Source organism: Cnephaeus nilssonii (genome assembly GCF_951640355.1).
Source record: "Cnephaeus nilssonii genome assembly, chromosome: 8".
NCBI classification, from domain to species: domain Eukaryota; kingdom Metazoa; phylum Chordata; class Mammalia; order Chiroptera; family Vespertilionidae; genus Cnephaeus; species Cnephaeus nilssonii.
The window spans coordinates 69,018,405-69,037,374 of NC_137079.1; positions in this window are offsets into that span (position 1 = coordinate 69,018,405).

Sequence of the window (18,970 nt, forward strand, 5' to 3'; positions counted from 1 at the left end):
AGTGACCCATCAGAGGGGATATCAAGGCACAAAAATCTATAGCCTTTCTAAGCTGTAGGGAAAGGGAAGTCAGTGGGACCCTTTCCCCCTCCCCATGTGGGAGTCTGTACTTGTTCTTTAATAAATTTCCACCTTTGCTATACCACCTTCTATCCGTGGACTCTGGTGGACAAAGAATCCAGGTTCCAGTCCAAAAATTCTGCTTCACAATCAGACTTTTTGCATAATCTTGCAAACAATCTACACTAATAAAAGAGAAAGATGCAAATTGACTTTACCTTCATGACCCCCACCAGCCAATCAGGAGTGAGTATGCAAATTAACCCAACAAAGATGGCAGGTTAATTAGCATACACAGGCGCCAAGTGGCCAGGCAACAACACAGGCATCCTGCACCATCCCAGCAGCTCTGGGCCTCTGGGCAGCGTGGGAAGGGGGAAAGGCGGCTCTTGGCTGGAGCCAAGGCAGAAAGGTGGCTCCAGCTGGCGCGAAGGCGGTGCCAGCAGCCAGGGGAAGAAAGACCCATTCTTGCATGAATCTTCATGCATCAGGCCTCTAGTTTAATTCTGTTTGGTAGATAAATTTAAATATACTAGTAAAAAACCATAGGTTCTAAACATGACTTAACATCATGCTGGATATATAGCAAGCACTTTCAGTTACTATTAATTATTATTTCAATAATATATAGAGTAAAAATTGTAATAATGCTAAAATATTATTTTTCAAATATTATTTAGTAGTTAACATCCCATTGCTAATTAAGAGTATATTCATATCATGACGCTATACAAACTATCACTAATATATACAGTGATATTTCTAATATATATGCACATATATTTGTAATGTTTTTCAATTTATATTTTTAATAGATTTTTTTATTGCTCACCTTCCCCGAATTAACAAAGTAATGCTTGCAATCCATACTTGCTGCTGAATTAACCAATTGCAGGGCAAGGGAAAGAGAAAATGAAAGTATGTGCCAAAATTGGTGCCTTAAAGTATCTTATTCAAATGTTAAAAATGAGTCCTCTGTGAGTAATTCAGTTTTAATATAATTTTATGCATATTTGCTAAACATGCTTATTAAAACCATTTATTGAATGCTGTTCACAGTCACTAATGTAGTACAATTTTATTGAACATTACACACATTTTTCTAGCAGTGCTTAGATTGGAAATCTGCACTTTTAATCTCAGGTTAAGGCAAAAAAAAATTTCCAAGAATTCTATTCTCATATTTCTAGACAATGTGTTTTAAAGAATCACAGAAAAACACTGACTGACTGTTTTAAGCTCCACTTTTAATGTATGACTTTACTAATATTTATAAGATGAATTATATCTCTTTATCTAATTAAAAGAAATAAAATAAATGGCTTTGAAAACCTACATTGAAGCAAGTCTTTCAAGGTATGTGTTCCTAAAACTAGGCAACCTTTGTAACTGGGTAGAGATGGGTAAATATTTAAATGAATTGCATGTTTTTCCTCTTAATATTTTTCTTTACAATTTTCTACTTACTTAAATTAAAAAACAAAATAGTCTTATAGAAGTATGAAGAATGCTATATTGACAGCTTTATTGTTCTATGAAGCTGTGTAATATATTTTTCACAGGAGAAATGGATAAAGTATTTCAATCCAATTCTTGGTAAGAAAACATGACAGGACTATTCAGTTGCATGTATAGCATCAAATTCAATATGTGCACTAAACTAATCCCTACCTAGATTCAATGATTGCATCTGTATCAAAACAAACATTACATTATAATAATTTGAATTTTATGTAAACATAGAGTAAAACCTTATGATAAAGTGCCTCACCAGGTCTCATATTCAGTTATATTACATATTAAATTGCAAATCCTGTATCAAAATGATGCATCTGTTTTACACTAAATGTACAAAAAGTATAATACAAATATTATTATAACCAGAGAATGGTATGTGATGGATTTTACTATCTATACTTTCAGTTAAGAATGTATTTTTCTCAGTATGAGACTTCTCTACATTCAAATTAATGAAAACTTCAATTTTTCCATGTGGAATGCCATATGAAAAGTAATGGAGAAAAGTCTATATAACATAACCCATTAAAAGTTTAAAATTCATGAAGGAGAAAATATTTGGAAAGGTCAAGCCAAATCATATGCTAGAAGGATAAAAAATGCTTTATAATAGATTAAAATAATTTGTAGAAAGTGCAGAGAAGAGTTATAACAATGGCCTAATTAGCAAATTTGTTTTTAAAAATGGTTCATTTGTTAGAATAACACCATATAGTATTAAAAACCCCTATCCGGCAGTTATTTTAAATCTGGTTTATAATAAGCATTAGAGAATGTTGTTGTCACCTACTGAACTCAAAGGTATTTTTTACTTAAAAAAATTATATATATATATATTTATATATATATATATATATATATATATATATATATATATATATATATTGATTTCAGAGAGGATGGGAGAGGGAAAGAGTGACAGAAACATCAGTGATAAGAGAGTCATTTATTGGCTGCCTCCTCTATGTCCCCTATTGGGGATCAAGTCCACAACCCAGGCATGTACCCTTGACCAGAATCAAACCTGGGGCCCTTCAGTCTGCAGGCTGATGCTCTACCCACTGATCCAAACCATCTAGAGCTACTTTGTACTTTTATGTGTACTAAATGTACATTTAGGAGGGAGGCATGCAGCAAGCTGTTAACTTGCCATTAAGACAAACATTATAACCTGATATAAATAATTTCAAGTTTGAGTGGGACATGTAAAAATACTTATTTTGCTAAATTCCAGATGCATGATATCTGATTGTTAGAAACTGCCTTGGTGCTTATCTCATCTGAAGATGTTAATGGCAATTACATACACAGTCAAATTATATTATTATTTGTTATTTATTAGAGGCCCGGTGCACAAAATTTGTGCACAGGGTGGTGTGTCCCTCAGCCCAGCCTGCACCCTCCCACAATCCAGGACTGCTGGCTCCCAACTGTTTGCCTGCCTGTCAGCCTGATCACCCCCTAAACACTCCCCTGCCAGCCTGATCGAAGTCTAACTGCTCCCCTAACTGCAATCCCCTGCTGGCCTGGTCACCTCTATGCCCTCCCCTGCAGGCCTGGTCATCCCTAACTGCCTCCTCTTGAGGTGAGGTTGCCACCAACTACCCTTCCCTGTTGGCCCAGTCGCCCCAACTGCCCGCCCCTGCAGGCCTGGTCACTCCTACTGATCTCCCCTGCAGGCCTGGCCCCTCCCAACCGCCCTCCCCTGCTGTCTTGATCACCTACAACCGCCCTCCCCTGCTGTCTTGATCACCTACAACTGCCCTCCCCTGCAGGCCAGGTTGCCCCCAACTGCCTTCCCCTGCTGGCCTGGTCTCCCCAACTACCTTCCCTTGCTGGCCCAGTCGCCCCTAACTGTCCTCCCCTGCAGGCCTGGTTGCCCATAATTGCCTTCCCCTGCTGGCCCGGTCACTCTTAACTGCTCTCCCCTGCAGGCCTGGTCCCTCCCAACTGCCCTTTCCTGCTGTCTTGATCATTCACAACTGCCCTCCCCTGCAGGCCTGGTCCCTCCCAACTGTCCTCCCCTGCAGGTCTACTCGCTCCCAATTGCCCTCCCCTGCAGGTCTGGTTGCTCCTAACTGCCCTCCCCTGCAGGTCTGGTTGCTCCTAACTGCCCTCCCCTGCTGGCCATCTTGTGGTGGCCATCTTGTGTCCACATGGGGGCAGCCATCTTGTATGTTGGAGTGATGGTCAATTTGCATATTACCTTCTTATTATATAGGATTACCAGTAATTAAAAGGTACTGATGGGGAATATAAGACATTTTTTGGGGGTTTAGCAATCCAAATCTGTGCCAGTAACCTGCCTTTTAATGCACACTCTTACTAGCTGATAATTAACTCCATTTGTGAAAGAATGTAGGAGGCTAGCAGCCTGACTCTACCTAGTTAGTCAGTATCCCTAATGCACATTCTTGTTAGCCTACAATCAAGTCACTGCCCCTTCCTTAATTATCTGATCTTGCAAGACCTGTTTACCTAAATACTCCCATTTTACAGAGGCTATAAAACATGAACCATACACAACCCCCAGAGGGGGTTATCAGCACTGGGGCCAGGCCAGGACAGTGGGTGTGGTTTCACGTTCCCAATCCCAACACATGGGGCTTTGTGCCAAGCCCACGAAAGGTTCGGAAGCCTGATTCATATTTGGGGGACAAAAAAACCAAAAGGCATAAAGGAAAAGCTTCCTCCATATTCATGGACTCAGGGATTTGGAGAACTGACCTCCTGAGTCACTGTACTAGTACATCTGAAACATCTTATCTAATAAGATGGTAATATGCAAATTGACCATCACTCCAACACATGAAATGGCCGCCTCCATGTTGTCAAATATGGCCTCCCCCATGTGGACACAAGATGGCCACCACAAGATGGCCTGCAGGGGAGAGCAGTTAGGGGCAACCAGACCTGCAGGATAGGGCAGTTGGGGGGGACCAAGCTGGCAACGGAGGGCAGTTGGGAGTGACCAGGCATGCAGGGGAGGGCAGTTGGGGGGACCAGAACTGAAGGGGAGGGTAGTTGGGGGGGACAAGGCCAGCAGGGTAGGGCAGTTAGGAGTGACCAGGCTTGCAGAGGAGAGTAGTTAGGGGTGACCAGGCCAGCAGGGGATGAGAGTTGGGGACAATGTGGCCGGCAAGGGAGCAGTTAGACATCGATCAGGCTGGCAGGGGAATGGTTAGGAGGTGATTAGGCTGGCAGGCAGAAGTGGTTAGGGGTAATCAGGCAGGCAGGCAGGCGAGTGATTGGAAGCCAGCAGTCCTGGATTGTGAGATGGTGTAGGCTGGGCTGAGGGACACATACCCTACCCCTGTGCACAAATTTCATGCACTGGGCCTCTAGTCTGAAAATAAATGTGTTTATCCTGGATCTCCAATACTCCCTGTGTATTTTTTGGTCGCCTGATAAATTCTATAACAGTACCAAAGCATACTTAAAATGTATAGTAAATTTATTGACTAGAAAATTAAATGTAAGAATGGATTATCAAGAAAGAAGTAGCATCTTCTACCATATCATGGAATTTCTTAATCTAGAGATGATTCATTTGTTTTCATTTTTGGAAAAGGTATTAATACCTCAGTCACATTGATTTATGTACTTATTCTTTAGTTAATATCAAAAGCATTGAAAATTGGCAGAGTCAAATTCATACAGTCGAGGTAACCCTTCTTTATTGAAAGTATAATGTAAAATTAACATTTTATAGATAGCAAGTAAACTCTTGAATTAGCTTTGACTAAAAATAAATTTACTACATTATTCAGAACTAGCAATGTTGATTTTAATATTTCTTGCAAAAATTATTCTATCATATCTTGGAACTTTTTTTTCCTCCTATACATTTCATATTATTTCTTTTTAGAAGATGGTCCCACAAATAGCTCCAAAATAGAATAATTTTATACCAAAAGACAAAAATAATGTTAAAGTTCTTCCTCTCTTCCAACTGAAAATTTTTAAAATATTTTAGGTTTCATTTATATAATATACTAGAGGCCCGGTGCATGAAATTCATGCACTGGGGGGGGGGGGATGTCTCTCAGCCCAGCCTGCATCTCTCCAACCTGGGACCCCTTGGGGGATGTCCGACTACCGTTTTAGGCCTGATCCCTAGTCGGACATCCCTCACACAATCCGGGACTGCTGGCTCCAAACTGCTTGCTTGCCTGCCTGCCTGCCTGATTGCCCCCTAACTGCTCCCCTGCCAGCCTGATTGCCCCCAACTGCCCTCCCCTGCAGGCCTGGTCCCCTCCAACTTCCCTCCCCTGCCAGCCATCTTGTGGTGGCCATCTTGTGTCCACATGGGGGCAGTCATCTTTGACCACATGGGGGCAGCCATCTTGTGTGTTGGAGTGATGATCAATTTGCATATTACTCTTTTATTAGATAGGATAGAGGCCTGGTGCACGGGTGGGAGTCAGCTGGTTTGCCCTGAAGGGTGTCCCGGATCAGGGTAGGGGTTCCCTTGGGCCATGGAGCGGCCTGGGCGAGGGGCCTGTGGTGGTTTTCAGGCCTGCCACGCCCCCCGGTGACCCAAGCAGAGGCCCTGGTATCTGAGATTTATTTATCTTCTATAATTGAAACTTTGCAGCCTTGAGTGGAGGCCAGGGCCGGCCAGAGCGGGTGGGAAGCTTGGCTTCCTCCATTTCCGGGGAAACCCAAGCCTCCTGTTTGCTCCAGCTCCATGGCTACCGCCATATTTGTTGGGTTATTTTGCATACTTGCTCCTAATTGGCTGGTGGGCGTGGCTTGTGGGCATAGCAGAGGTACAGTCAATTTGCATGTTTCTCTTTTATTAGTGTAGATGCTATAATTTAACAAAGATCAGATTAGTTTTTATTCTTTATGCTGATGATTTTCATTCTATTATGAGAAGATAATATAATAGATTCTGTCACAATGATCATTTGGATACAATAATCATTAAATTGTAGCATTCTAATTGAGATATTATGATATATATTGGATAATTCACAAGTCTAAATTATTATATTACCTTTTATTAAGTTTTGAAGTTTATAAGAGAGCTTCAAATATCTATCTTTGTTGGGAAAATAAAATGTAAAAAAAAAAAGAAAAGAAAATGAAATAGATTTGCTATTTTATGCTGTCATAGTTAATATTCAGGATCATTTACAACTGCTTAGTAACCCTTCATTTCTGACAAAATTACTGGCTCGGTTGCCAGTATGCTTCATAAAATAATAAAATATAGATGGAGTAATATTTAAGTATCTGTATCTATTAAGGGGAATTGCCTTCTGGAGTCATGCATTATTAAAAGTTTCTAACAAGTTATAATGGATGTAAGATAATAGAATATCATGTATAATGAGTGATTTAAAAGATCATCTCACTGTGCTTGTCAATGGTTTAAAATATAGATAATAGAAAAGAATAAAAATATTAGGCTAAAAGTTTCTCTTGTACATACTTAAGATGTTAATCTTTTTCTAATAAATCTTTTAAATAAATAAATGACTTTTAATTATTATTTGCAGAAAGATTTTTATGAATTCATTGGAGTGGCACTGGTTAATAAATTTCAGGTATATCATTCTATAATATATTATCTGGATATTGTATTGTGTGTTTACCACACCAAATCAAGTATCCTTCCATCACAATTTATTCCCAGTATACTCTCTTTTACCTTCTCCTACACTTCTTTTCCTCTGGTAATCACCAGGCTGGTGTCTGTTTATGAGGTGTTTGTTGTTGTTTTTGCTTTGTTTTTCACTTAATCCCTTTACCTTTTTCACCCACCCAGCAAACTACATCCCCTCTGACAACTGTCAGCCTGTTCTCTAGCTATGAGTACATTTTAATTTTGTTAGTTTTCTTTGTTCATTTGATTCCACATATGAGTGAAATCATGTGGTACTTGTCTTTCTCTGACTGACTTACTTCACTTAGCATGGTGCTCTATGTTTCTCCATGCAGTCACTAAGGGTAAAATTTCCTTCTTTTTTTACTGTTGAGTAGAATTCCATTGTGTAAATGTACCACATATTTTTATCCATTCATCTATAATGGACACTTGGGGTGCTTCCAAATCTTGGCTGTTATAAATAACAGCACAATGAAAATACGGGTACATATATTCATTCCTACTAGTTTTTCAAGTTTCTTTAGATATATTCCCAGAAGTGGAATCACTGGGTCATAACGCTATTCCATTTTTAATTTTTTGAGGTAACTCTATACTGCTTTCCACAGTGGCTGCACCAATCCACATTCCCAAAAGTGCATGAAGGTTCCCTTTTCTCCACATCCTCACAGATACTTGTTTGTCAACTTATTCATGATAGCCATTCTAACAAAGGTGATGTGATATCTAATTGTGGTCTTAATTTGTAATTCTCTGATGATTAGTGGCATTGAGAGCCTTTTCATATATTTTTGGCCATCTGTATGCCCTCTTTGGAAAAAGTACCTCTATTTAGGTACTTTGACAAATATTTTTAAATTAGATTGTCTGCTTATTTGGTGTTGAGATTTATAAGTTCTTCATAAATTTTGGGTATTAACCCTTATCAGATGTATGTTTTGTGAATATGTTCTCCCATTTTGACTTTTCATTTTGCTGATGGTTCCTTTGTTGTACAAAAGCTTTTTAGTTTGATGTAATCCCATTTGTTTATTTTCTTTTTTTGTTTCCCTTGCCCAATGCAATATGTCAGAAAAAAAAAATATTGCTACAAGAAATGTCCAAGATTTTACTGCCTATGTTGTCTTCTAGGGTTTTTATGGTTTCAAATTTAACATTTAAGTCTTTAACCCATTTTGAGTTTATTCTTGTGTATGGTGTAAGGTGGTCTAGTTTCATTTTTTGCACATATTTGTCCAATTTTCCCAACTCCATTTATTAAGTAGACTATCTTTAACCCATTGTATGTTTTTTTACCTCTTTTGTCAAATATTAATTGATCATAAAGGCATGGGTTTATTTCAGGGTTCTCTATTCTGTTCCATTGATATGGCTGTTTTTATGCCAATATAATGCTGCTTTGATTACTGGTCTTATAGTATAATTTGATACCAGATACCATGATTCCTAAACCTTCAGTCTTCTTTCTCAAGATTTATGTGGCTATTTGGGGTTTTTGTGGTTCCATATAAATTTTAGGAATATTTGTTGTAGTTCTGTGAAATACAGCTTTGGTATCTTGATATGAATTATATTGAATCTATAAAGTGCTTTGGCTAGTATAGACATTTTAATTATATTGATTCTTTCTATCCATAAATATGATATATGCTTCCATTTATTTTTGTCTTTCTTTAATGTTTTATATTTCTCCAAGTATATGTATTTAAAATCTTGGGTTTGTTTTCTGTTTCCCTTTCTGATAGCTCATTATTGGTGTATAAAAATGCAACTGATTTCTGGATATTAATTTTGTATCTTGCTACTTTACTGAATTCATTTATCAGCTTTAGTAGTTTTTTGTTGGAATCTGTAGTGTTCTTTATATACAGTATCATGTCTTCTGCAAATAATGACAGTTTTACTTCTTCTTTCCCAAATCTGATGCTTTTTATATATTTTTCTTGTCTAATTGTCCTGGCTAGAATTTACAGTACTATCTATCTATCTATCTATCTATCTATCTATCTATCTATCTATCTACCTACCTATCTATCTATCTGTTATCTATCTATCTATCTATCTACCTATCTATCTATCTGTTATCTATCTATCTATCTATCTATCTATCTATCTATCTATCTATCATCTATCTATCTATCTATCTATCTATCATCTATCTATCATCTATCTAAAAACCTAAGCAACTGTTTGACTGTTCGACCATTTGCCTGGTAGCTATGATGTGCAATGACCACCAGGGGACTAATGCTCTGACCAGTAGAGGAGGGAGCCTGATTCCTCATGGAATAGGCCGTGGGTTAGGTTGCTGCTGGGGCACTGTCGGCTCCGAATCTGCTTCACCTGCACCCTGAACCCAGAGAGGAGGGATCTCAATTCTGGGGTGCATCACCCAAAACTGCTCTCTCGCAATCCAGGACCCCTTGGGGGATGTCGAAGAGTCAGTTTTGTCCCAATCCCCACAAGCTAAGCCAAGGGACCCCACAGGTGCACGAATCCGTGCACCAGGTCTCTAGTATTGAATACGAGTGTTGAAAGATGATATCCCTGTCTTGTTCCCTATCTTATGGAAAATACTTATAGTCAGTTCCATTGAGTATGAAGTTAGCTTTGGGTTTTACACATATAGCTTTAATTATATTGAGGTATGTTTCATCTATTCCCACTTTTTTGAGAGTTTCTATAATATATGGGTGCTGGATTTTATTAAATTATTTTCTACATCTGTTGATATGATCAAGTGATTTTTTATTTGTTTGTTGTTTTTGTTAATCCTCGTCCAATGATATTTTTTCCATTGATTTTTTAGAGAGAGTGGAAGGGAGGGAGGCAGGAGAAAGAGAGAGAAACATCATTTCAGAGAGACACATCAATTGGTTGCCACACACACATGCCCCAACCAGTGGCAAGAATCAAACCTGCAACTTAGGTATGTGCCCTTGACTGGGAATTGAACCCACAACCCTTAGGTGTGCAAGGCTATGCACTATCCACTGAGCCACACTGGCCAGGTTGAGCATGTGTTTGTTTTTTCTTCTTCATTTTGTTTATGTGGTGTACAACATTTATTGATTTGAAGATAATGTACTAACCTTGCATTCCCAGAAAAATAATAATGGTTTATGATCTTTTTAAAGTATTTCTGGATTCAGTTTGTTAATATTTTGTTGAGGATTTTAGCATCTAGTTCATCAGGTATATTGGCCTTTGTAGTGTCTTTATCTAGTTGTGGAATTAGAGTAATGTTGGTCTTGTAAAAGAACTTGGCAGTTTTCCTTCCTCTTGAATTATTTTGGAATAGTTAAGAAATATATTTGTTCTTTGAATGTTTGGTTAAATTCACCTATGAAGTCATTGATCCAGGACTTCTGTTTTTTAGGAATGTTTTGATTACTGCTTTAATTTCACTAGTTGTAATCTGTCGTTCCAGATTCTCTTATTCTCCCTGATTCACTTTTGGAAGTTATTTCTAGAAATGTATCTATTTTCTGCAGATTGTTCACATGGTTGGTATATAGTTGTTCATAATATTTTCTTACAATCCTTCCTATTTCTTTGGTGCCACTTCTCCTTTTTCATTTCTTATTTTATTTATTTGGATTCTCTTATGTTTTATATTGATGTGTCTGGTTAAAGATTTGTCAATCTTGTTTGTCTTTTCAAAGAGCCAGCTCTTGGTTTCATTGATCTTTTGGATTATTTTTATTTTTTTAGACTATAGTTTATTTATTTCTGTTTTGATCTTTATTATGTTCTTTCTTCTAATTGCTTTGGGCTTTGTTTGTTGATATTTTTCAAGCCCCTTTAACTGTGAAGTTGGATTGTTTATTTGAGATTTTTCTTGTTGGTTTTTTTGCTTGTTTTTTTTTTTTTTTTTTTTTTTTTTAATAAAGGCCTGTAATGCTATAAATTTTTATCTTAGGACTATTGTTACACTGTGTCCCATAGACTTTGGTTTGTTGTGTTCTCATTTTCATATGTTTCAGGGTATCTTTTTATTTAATTTCTTCTTTAATATCAATGTTAACCCATTCACTATTTAGAAACATGTTATTTAGTCTCCACGTCTTTGTGTATTTTTCTTGTGATTGATTTATAATCTCATATCATTATGGTTATAGAAGATGCTTGATATAATTTCAATTTTCTTAAATTTATTGAGACTTGTTTTCTGTTCTAATATGTGGTTTGTCCTAGGAAATATTTTATGTCCACTTGAATAGAATGTATATCTGGCTGCTTTGGGGTGAAATGCTCTGAAGATATCAATTAAATCCAACTGATCCAATGTGTCATTTAAGGTTGCCATTCTAGATTTTCTGTCTGAAAAATCTATTCAGTGATGTCAATGAGGTGTTAGAATCCCCTACTATGACTGTATTACTATCAATATCTTCCTTTATATCCATAAAGATTTGCATTAAATATTTATTTGCTCCTATATTTGGTTCATAAACGTTTATGGGGTTATATTGTCTTGTTGAATTGCTTCCTTTATCATTATGTAGTGTCCTTCTTTGTCTGTTACAATAACCTTTGTTTTAAAGTCTATTGTGTCAGATATAAGTATTACTACCTCAGCTTTCCTTTTCCTTTCCATTTGCATTAAATATCTATTTCCATCCTTAAATTTTCATCTCTGTATCTTTTGTTCTAAGGTGGGTCTCTTGTGAAAGCGTATGCATGTCAAGTTTTCTTATTCATTCAACTATTTTATGTCTTTTGATTGGAGCATTCGATCCATTTATATTTAAAGTGACTATTGGTAGGTATATATTTATTGCTATCTTATTCATTTAACTATGTGCCTCTGTTGTTAGTGTTTTTTTTCCTTTCTCATCTTCTTCTCAAAGAGGGCCCTTTACAATTTCTTGTAATACTGATTTATTGCAACCAAAGTCCTTTAGATTTTTCTAATATGGGAAGCGCTTTATTTATGTTCAATTTTAAATGATAGCCTTGCTGATTACAGTAGTCTTGGTTGTAGGTTCTTGCTTTTCATCACTTTGAATATTTCATGTTAATCTCTTTTGGCTTGAAATGTTTCTGTTGAAAAATCAGCTCACAGTCTTATAGGAGCTGCTTAGTAGACTACTGTCTTTCTCTTGTTGCTTTTAAGATTTCTCTTTGTCTTCCACCTTTGCTATTTTAATTATGATATGTCTTGGTATGGTCCTTTTTGCATTCATCTTGTTTAGAACTCTATGCATTTCCTAACTTGTGTGTGTTTTTTCTTCACCAGGTTAGGGAAATGTTTGTTCATTATTTCTTTAAACAGTCTTGATTCTTTACTCTCACTCTTATACTTCTGGTTACCTTATGATTCAGATGTTGTTATGCTTCATGTTGTTCTAAACCTCCATCAAACTATTCCCATTTTTTAAAATTTATTATTTTTCCTTTTTGCTGCTATGATTGGGTGTTTTTGCTACCTTGTCTTCCAAATAAGTGATTTGATCTTCTGCCTCATCCAATCTACTGTTTATTCTTTCCAGTGTATTTTTCATTTCAGATATTGCATTCTTCATTTCTGACGTTTTTGTGGTTTCTATGTTCTTTATCATGCTGTTGTAGTTCTCACTAAGTTCCTTGTAATTCTTATAAGATTTTTCAGCATCATTATAACTATTCTTCTTAACTCTATATCTGATAAGTTGCTTGCCTCCATTTAATTTAGTTATCTTTTATGGAGTTTTCTCTTGTTCTTTCATTTGGGGCCTGAGTTCTTGTCTCTCCATTTTGGCTGTTAACTTCTGTTTGTTTCTATGCGTTAAATAGATTTTCTATGACTCTCAGTCTTTGTGAGGTGGCCTTATGTAGTAGATGTTCTGAGGGGTCCAGTGGTGCAGTCTCCTTGATCACCTGTTACTGGTACTCCAGGAATGTCTCTTGTGTAGATTATTTAGGCCCTTCTGTTATAATTGAATCTTGATTGATATTGGCCCATGGTATATGGGATCAACCTTCAAGCTGGTTTACTGTGAGCTCAACCTCAACCATGGTGTGTGAGTTATATACACATGCTGACCACATGACCCAGAATTCACCTCAGCATGGTGTGGTGCATACCAAAATATCCCTTTAGGTATGCCCCTTGAAAGCTTATTGGAAAATTCTCTGGTGTTGTCTGAAGCTGGCCACTGCATGTGTTGGTTTGGAACATCTTGAGAGGGAGTCTAGTGCGGGCCAATGTCAGACTCTGCCTATTACTAACCCTGGGCTATCTGTTTGAAGCTATAAAGTGATGCACAGTTTGTGGCTGCCTTTTCTGGGCCTGGATGTGTGCAAGAATGACCAAGCTATGTACCAAGGCTGGCTATTACCAGTACAGGTCCAGGGGGCAGGACAGCAAAAGTGCCAAGAGACCTGCAGATCTGCCTCCACCTGCCTTTGCCTGGCAGCTTTCTTAGGCTCAGTCACTTAAATAGCCTCTGGTTGTACTCAAATTGCACGAGGTAGGTTCTCAGAGAATCACCAGGTAGGGGTGTGTGTTGTTCACCACATTGATACAGATTCAATATCGTGGTCAGTGCTGGGTCTGAGGCTACTCAGCTGAAGTCCCAAGGTATACCAAGTTTAGCTTGTCATCTGTTTGGTGTTTGCACACATAAGTAGTGGAGTAGGGTCTCAGGTAGTCATCAGGGCAAGGCCAGCTGAGTTTATCAGGCCCAAACAGACCAAGATTTGACTATGTGAAGGGAGGGCTCCGCACTGTTCAGGCTTGCAAGGGGAAAATGGCCCCTGTCCTAGAGCCATACAGCTCGGTCTGCCCCAGTTCTTCTGAGAGGAAACTGAACTCAGCAGGGTGGAGCCTTGGAGAGACAGGATGATGGGGCTAGTGAATCTTTGCGAGGGGGAGGTGTCAGTCAGGCTTTGGGAAACTTAAGAGGTGTGGTCCCCAGGCCAAAAATCACACAACTCAGTCTGTATCTGATTTTACCCATCTCTCAGCCAGGAGGAGCCACCAGGAGCTGGGTATGTGGGGCCACTGGGAGCCTGGAGGGTGGGTCCACCCTGAGCCTCGAGAGTGGGGCTAATGGGTCTCCTTTAAAGGGAAAGCGCTAATCAGGTTCACAGAAAAGTGGGCAGAATGACCCCCAGCCCAAAGCCACACAACTCAGTCACTGAAACTCCTTAACTTTTCCCAGGCCTCTATGCCCTGGCCATGGCAGCTGACTTTTCAGCAGGATGTGTGATTCGCAGGGTGATGTTAGAGAGAGTCCAGAGGATGAGGCTACTACTTTCCCCCAGGCTGATGCCATATGGAAGGAAAAGCTCCAACCAAGAAAGAGGGTATCTGTGGTACTGGAGAATGACTCAGCATAGGGATCCTGGCAGCTGTCCCTTCAGCACTCTCCTCAGTGCCAGAAACCCCATCTCTCCTGATACAACTTTAGTCCAGCCTGCCCTCCCTCCACTGAAGCCCTTGGTGTGTGGTTTTGAACAAAATTTTGTTGGCCATTAAGAGTGTGCTTGTGGCTCTAGTGGATTTTTGTCTCTCCCTACAGAATCTTCACTGATTTTCACAGTCAGATGCTATGTGGGCACCTGTTTCTGGCTTTTGTCATCTGGGCTGGGGAGTCCAGCATGGGGTTGAGGTCCCATGTTTCTCAGGGGGAAGCCCCTGCAGCTTAGATATTCCTTTGGAACCTCAGCTGCACCCCTGGGATCCAGGAATCCTTTTCATGTCTCTACCCTTTGTACCAATCTTGATGTGGTTTCTTCTGTAAATATTTGGTTATAAGATTTCTCTTCAGCTAGTGTGCAGTTGGTTATTTAGGATGATCCTATATAATAAAGAGGGAATATGCTAATTGACCCTCATGCCATCACAAAGATGGCAGTGCCCACAGCCAATAAGGAGGGAATATGATAATTGACTGCCATGCCCTCAAAGATGGCGATGCCCACATTCACAAGATGGTGGTGCCCAGTCCCCTCAGCCCTGCTAGGGTGGCAGGTGCGTGGCAAAGCCGGGCCCACCCCCAGGCAGGCCCGGCTGCTCCATGCGCCTGCCTCAGGTGTCGACCAGTCCCCTCAGCCTCCCAGCCGCCCAGGGCCGGCCCAAGGCATAGGCAAGCCTTGGATGGTGGCTGCCCAGACACCCAGGGCCACCCGAGGCTCAGGTAACCAGGGCTAGCTGAGGCTTGCACTGCTGGCAGTGGCAGCAGCAGAAGTGTGATAGGGCGTCACCTTCCCCGGATCGCCGGGTCGCCTCCTGCCCCTGAGGGCTCCCAGACTGTGAGAGGGGGAAGGCTGGGCTGAGGGAGCCCCCTCCAGTGCATGAGTTTTCATGCACTGGGCCTCTAGTTGTTCTATAATTAAGTTGTAATTCAAGTTTGGTCCTGGAAGGAGGTAAGTATACCTTCTACATACTCTGCTTCCATCTTGTATCAAGACTTAACTTTTAAAATAAAATTAATTTCAAGTATGTGTCACAACTTAATATTGCATAAATAACCACTTTAGTATCTCTAAAGTTTTATCTAAATAAATTTAATATTTATATAAATAATAAAATATTAGTAAGAGTGTTCCATTATATAATATGGTGATCATATTGGCTTTAAATAGTTTTAAACAAATTTTATAATGTAAAATAATATGACCTTCCTAATGAAGATCTATTTTGATGATACACTCACTAAAAATATTTGGAAATATTCCTGGCAAATGATTAACTCACCATTGTTACCATTCCAGCATAATGCAAAGTGTACTATGACATGATATGTCACACAAAGGCACCTAAACTAAAAATAAAATAAAATAAAATAAAACAAAACAAAACAAAACAAAACAAAACAAAACAAAACAAAACAAAATAAAATAAAATAAAATAAAATAAAATAAAATAAAATAAAATTGTATATACACTGAGTGGCCAGATTATGATGACCACCCGATCAGTATTTTGTTGGGCCACCTTTTGCCTTCAATACTGCAGCGATTCTTCTTGGCATTGACTCCACGAGATGTTGAAAGGTGATGCGAGGAATCTGACACCATGCCTGATGAATAGCACTGTCCAATTCTGTGAGATTTGATGATTGTGGAACAGCTGCCTGATGGCTCTTTTAACTTCGTCCCACAAATGCTCAATTGGATTGAGATCTGGGGATTGTGGGGGCCACCTAAGCAAGGTAAAGTCTCCCTAATGTACTTGAAACCACTCCTGCACAATATGAGCACCATGGCATGGCTCATTGTCTTGTAGGAAGAAGCCATCTCCATTGGGATATGCCAACAACATGATAGGATGAACTTGATCAGCAATGATACTTAGGTATGTTGTGCTATTCAGACGTTGTTCCACATGAATTAAAGGGCCCAAATCATGCCAGGAAAACATGCCTCAAACCATAACACTGCCTCCACCAGCTTGAAGGGTTGTACTCATGCATGTGGGGTGCATACTTTCATGCTGTTTCCACAAAATTCTCACACTGCCATCTGCATGATGCAACTGGAAACGTGATTCATCAGACCACGTGACTTTTTTCCAATGCTCGACTGTCCAATCCTTGTGTTCCTGTGCGAATTGGAGATGTTTTATCTTGGTAACTGCAGACAGCAAAGGTGTTTGAATAGGCCTTCATCTTCCATATCCCATATAATGCAGTGTATGGCTAATTTGCCTACAAACGTCAGGTGGTCATAATAATCTGGCCACTCAGTATACAATATGCCTGCCTAGTATATTGCACCCATATCTCCAGTAAGGATAAATTTTGATATCTTAAATAAGCCACTATATTAAAGAATATTCATTTGTCTGAATTAATTGTTTATTTTGTGTAAGAATAACTTTTGTATTATTTTAAAAAAAGATTTTTGAGCTTCTTTTTATTTTTCATTAATACTTTTAAAATGACATTATAAAATTAACTTAAGTTTAGATTATTTCTCCTTAAAAAGTCCAATATGTTGCCTGGTGTCTGTTAGTAGCTTTTCTGAGCTTGGGTAGAAATGCAGCATTACATTTTATTAATCCAGATCTTGTGAATCAGAATCTACATTTTTACAAGATTCCCAGGTGATTCCTAGGCACATTAAAATATAAGCAGCACTAATTAAAAAAAAAAAACAAAACACTAAACAAAAAGACTCATTATATTTTCTCCCTAACATATTTTGGCACTCTTCCTACTTATTATTTGGTGTCCCAAAGAAACTACATTTATGTGAGATCAATGTCAGTGTGGGGAACTCTGAATGAGACCAATAATTGGTTTATACATTTAGTTTCTACATTCATGTGCTCAAAGCTGTTCATCAAAATTAATTTCTCAAATTTTTATTTTCATAAAAAGAATATGCAGGTCCCATCCCAGACTGAATAGTTAAATATAATTTAAGAATAAGTAAAAAAGTTGTTAGGATGACTGGAGTCAAGTCATATTTTGGACATAGAAAACATGAAACATATTTGCTAATAATCTGGATCCCCCAATTTTCTTCAATAAAGCTGATGTCATGAATGATGTGGTCAGTGTACAACAAATTTGTGCTATAAACTCTAAATGGCACTAAAATTCCAGAGGAAGTAACCCAAATGTCCATGGGTAAATTAATGAATAAAGAAAATGTGATATATAAGTATAATGGTATATTATGCAGCCTTAAAAAAAATATTTCACATGCTACAACATGGATTAACCTCAAGGACACTATGCTAAGTGAAATAAGCTAGCAGAAGACAAATACTGTAGGGTTCCAGTCATATAGGGTCTTAAGTGGTCAAAATCATAAAAACACAGTAGAAATATGATTGCCAAAGACTGGGGAAATAAAGGAGGAAGAATTAGTGTTTAGTGGGTATTAACTTTCAGTTTTGTAAGATGAAAATATTCCAGAGATTTGTTGTACAAAAATGTGAAAACACTCAACACTACTGAACTGTACACTTAAAAATAATAATGTTTCTATGTCTTGAGTATCCTATATAATAAAAGGCTAATATGCAAATCGACCGGACAGTGGAACGACAGGTCATTATGACACTCACTGACCACCAGGGGGCAGATGCTAAATGCAGGAGCTGCCCCCTGGTGGTCAGTGCACTCCCATATGGGGAGCACCGCTCAACCAGAATACCTGAGCCAGGTCACAGCTGGCGAGCACAGCGGCGGTGGTGGGAGCCTCTCCCACCTCTGTGGCAGTCGGACATCCCCCGGACTGGGAGATGGCATAGGCCGGGCCGAGGGACACCCTCCTCTGAGTGCATGAATTTCCTGCACAGGGCCTCTCGCTGTATATAATGTTGCAGCAAACATGAAGGGTGCATATATTTTTTTCAAATTTGCCTTTTGGGTTACTTTGGATACATGCCCAGAAGTGGAATCCCTTGGTCAAAAGGCAGTTCTATTTTTATTTTTTTGAGGAAGCCCCATACCCTTTTCCATAGTGGCTGTACCAATCTGCATTCCAACAAACAGTGCACCCGGGTCCCTTTCTCCACATCCTCACCAACACTTGTTTGTTGATTCACTAATGACAACTTTTCTGACAGGTGTGAGGTAGTACCTCATTATGGTTTTAATTTTCATTACTCTGATGATTACTGATGTTGAGCAACATCATATATGTCTATTTGCCATCTAGAAGCGTCAATAAATGTGTGAATAAAATAGTTGTAGTACATATATACAATGGAATATTACTTGGCCATAAAAAAGAATGAAATCTTACCATTTGTAACAGCATGGATGGATCTAGAAGATAGTATGCTAAGTTATATAATCCAGATAGAGAAAGATAAATACCATATGATAT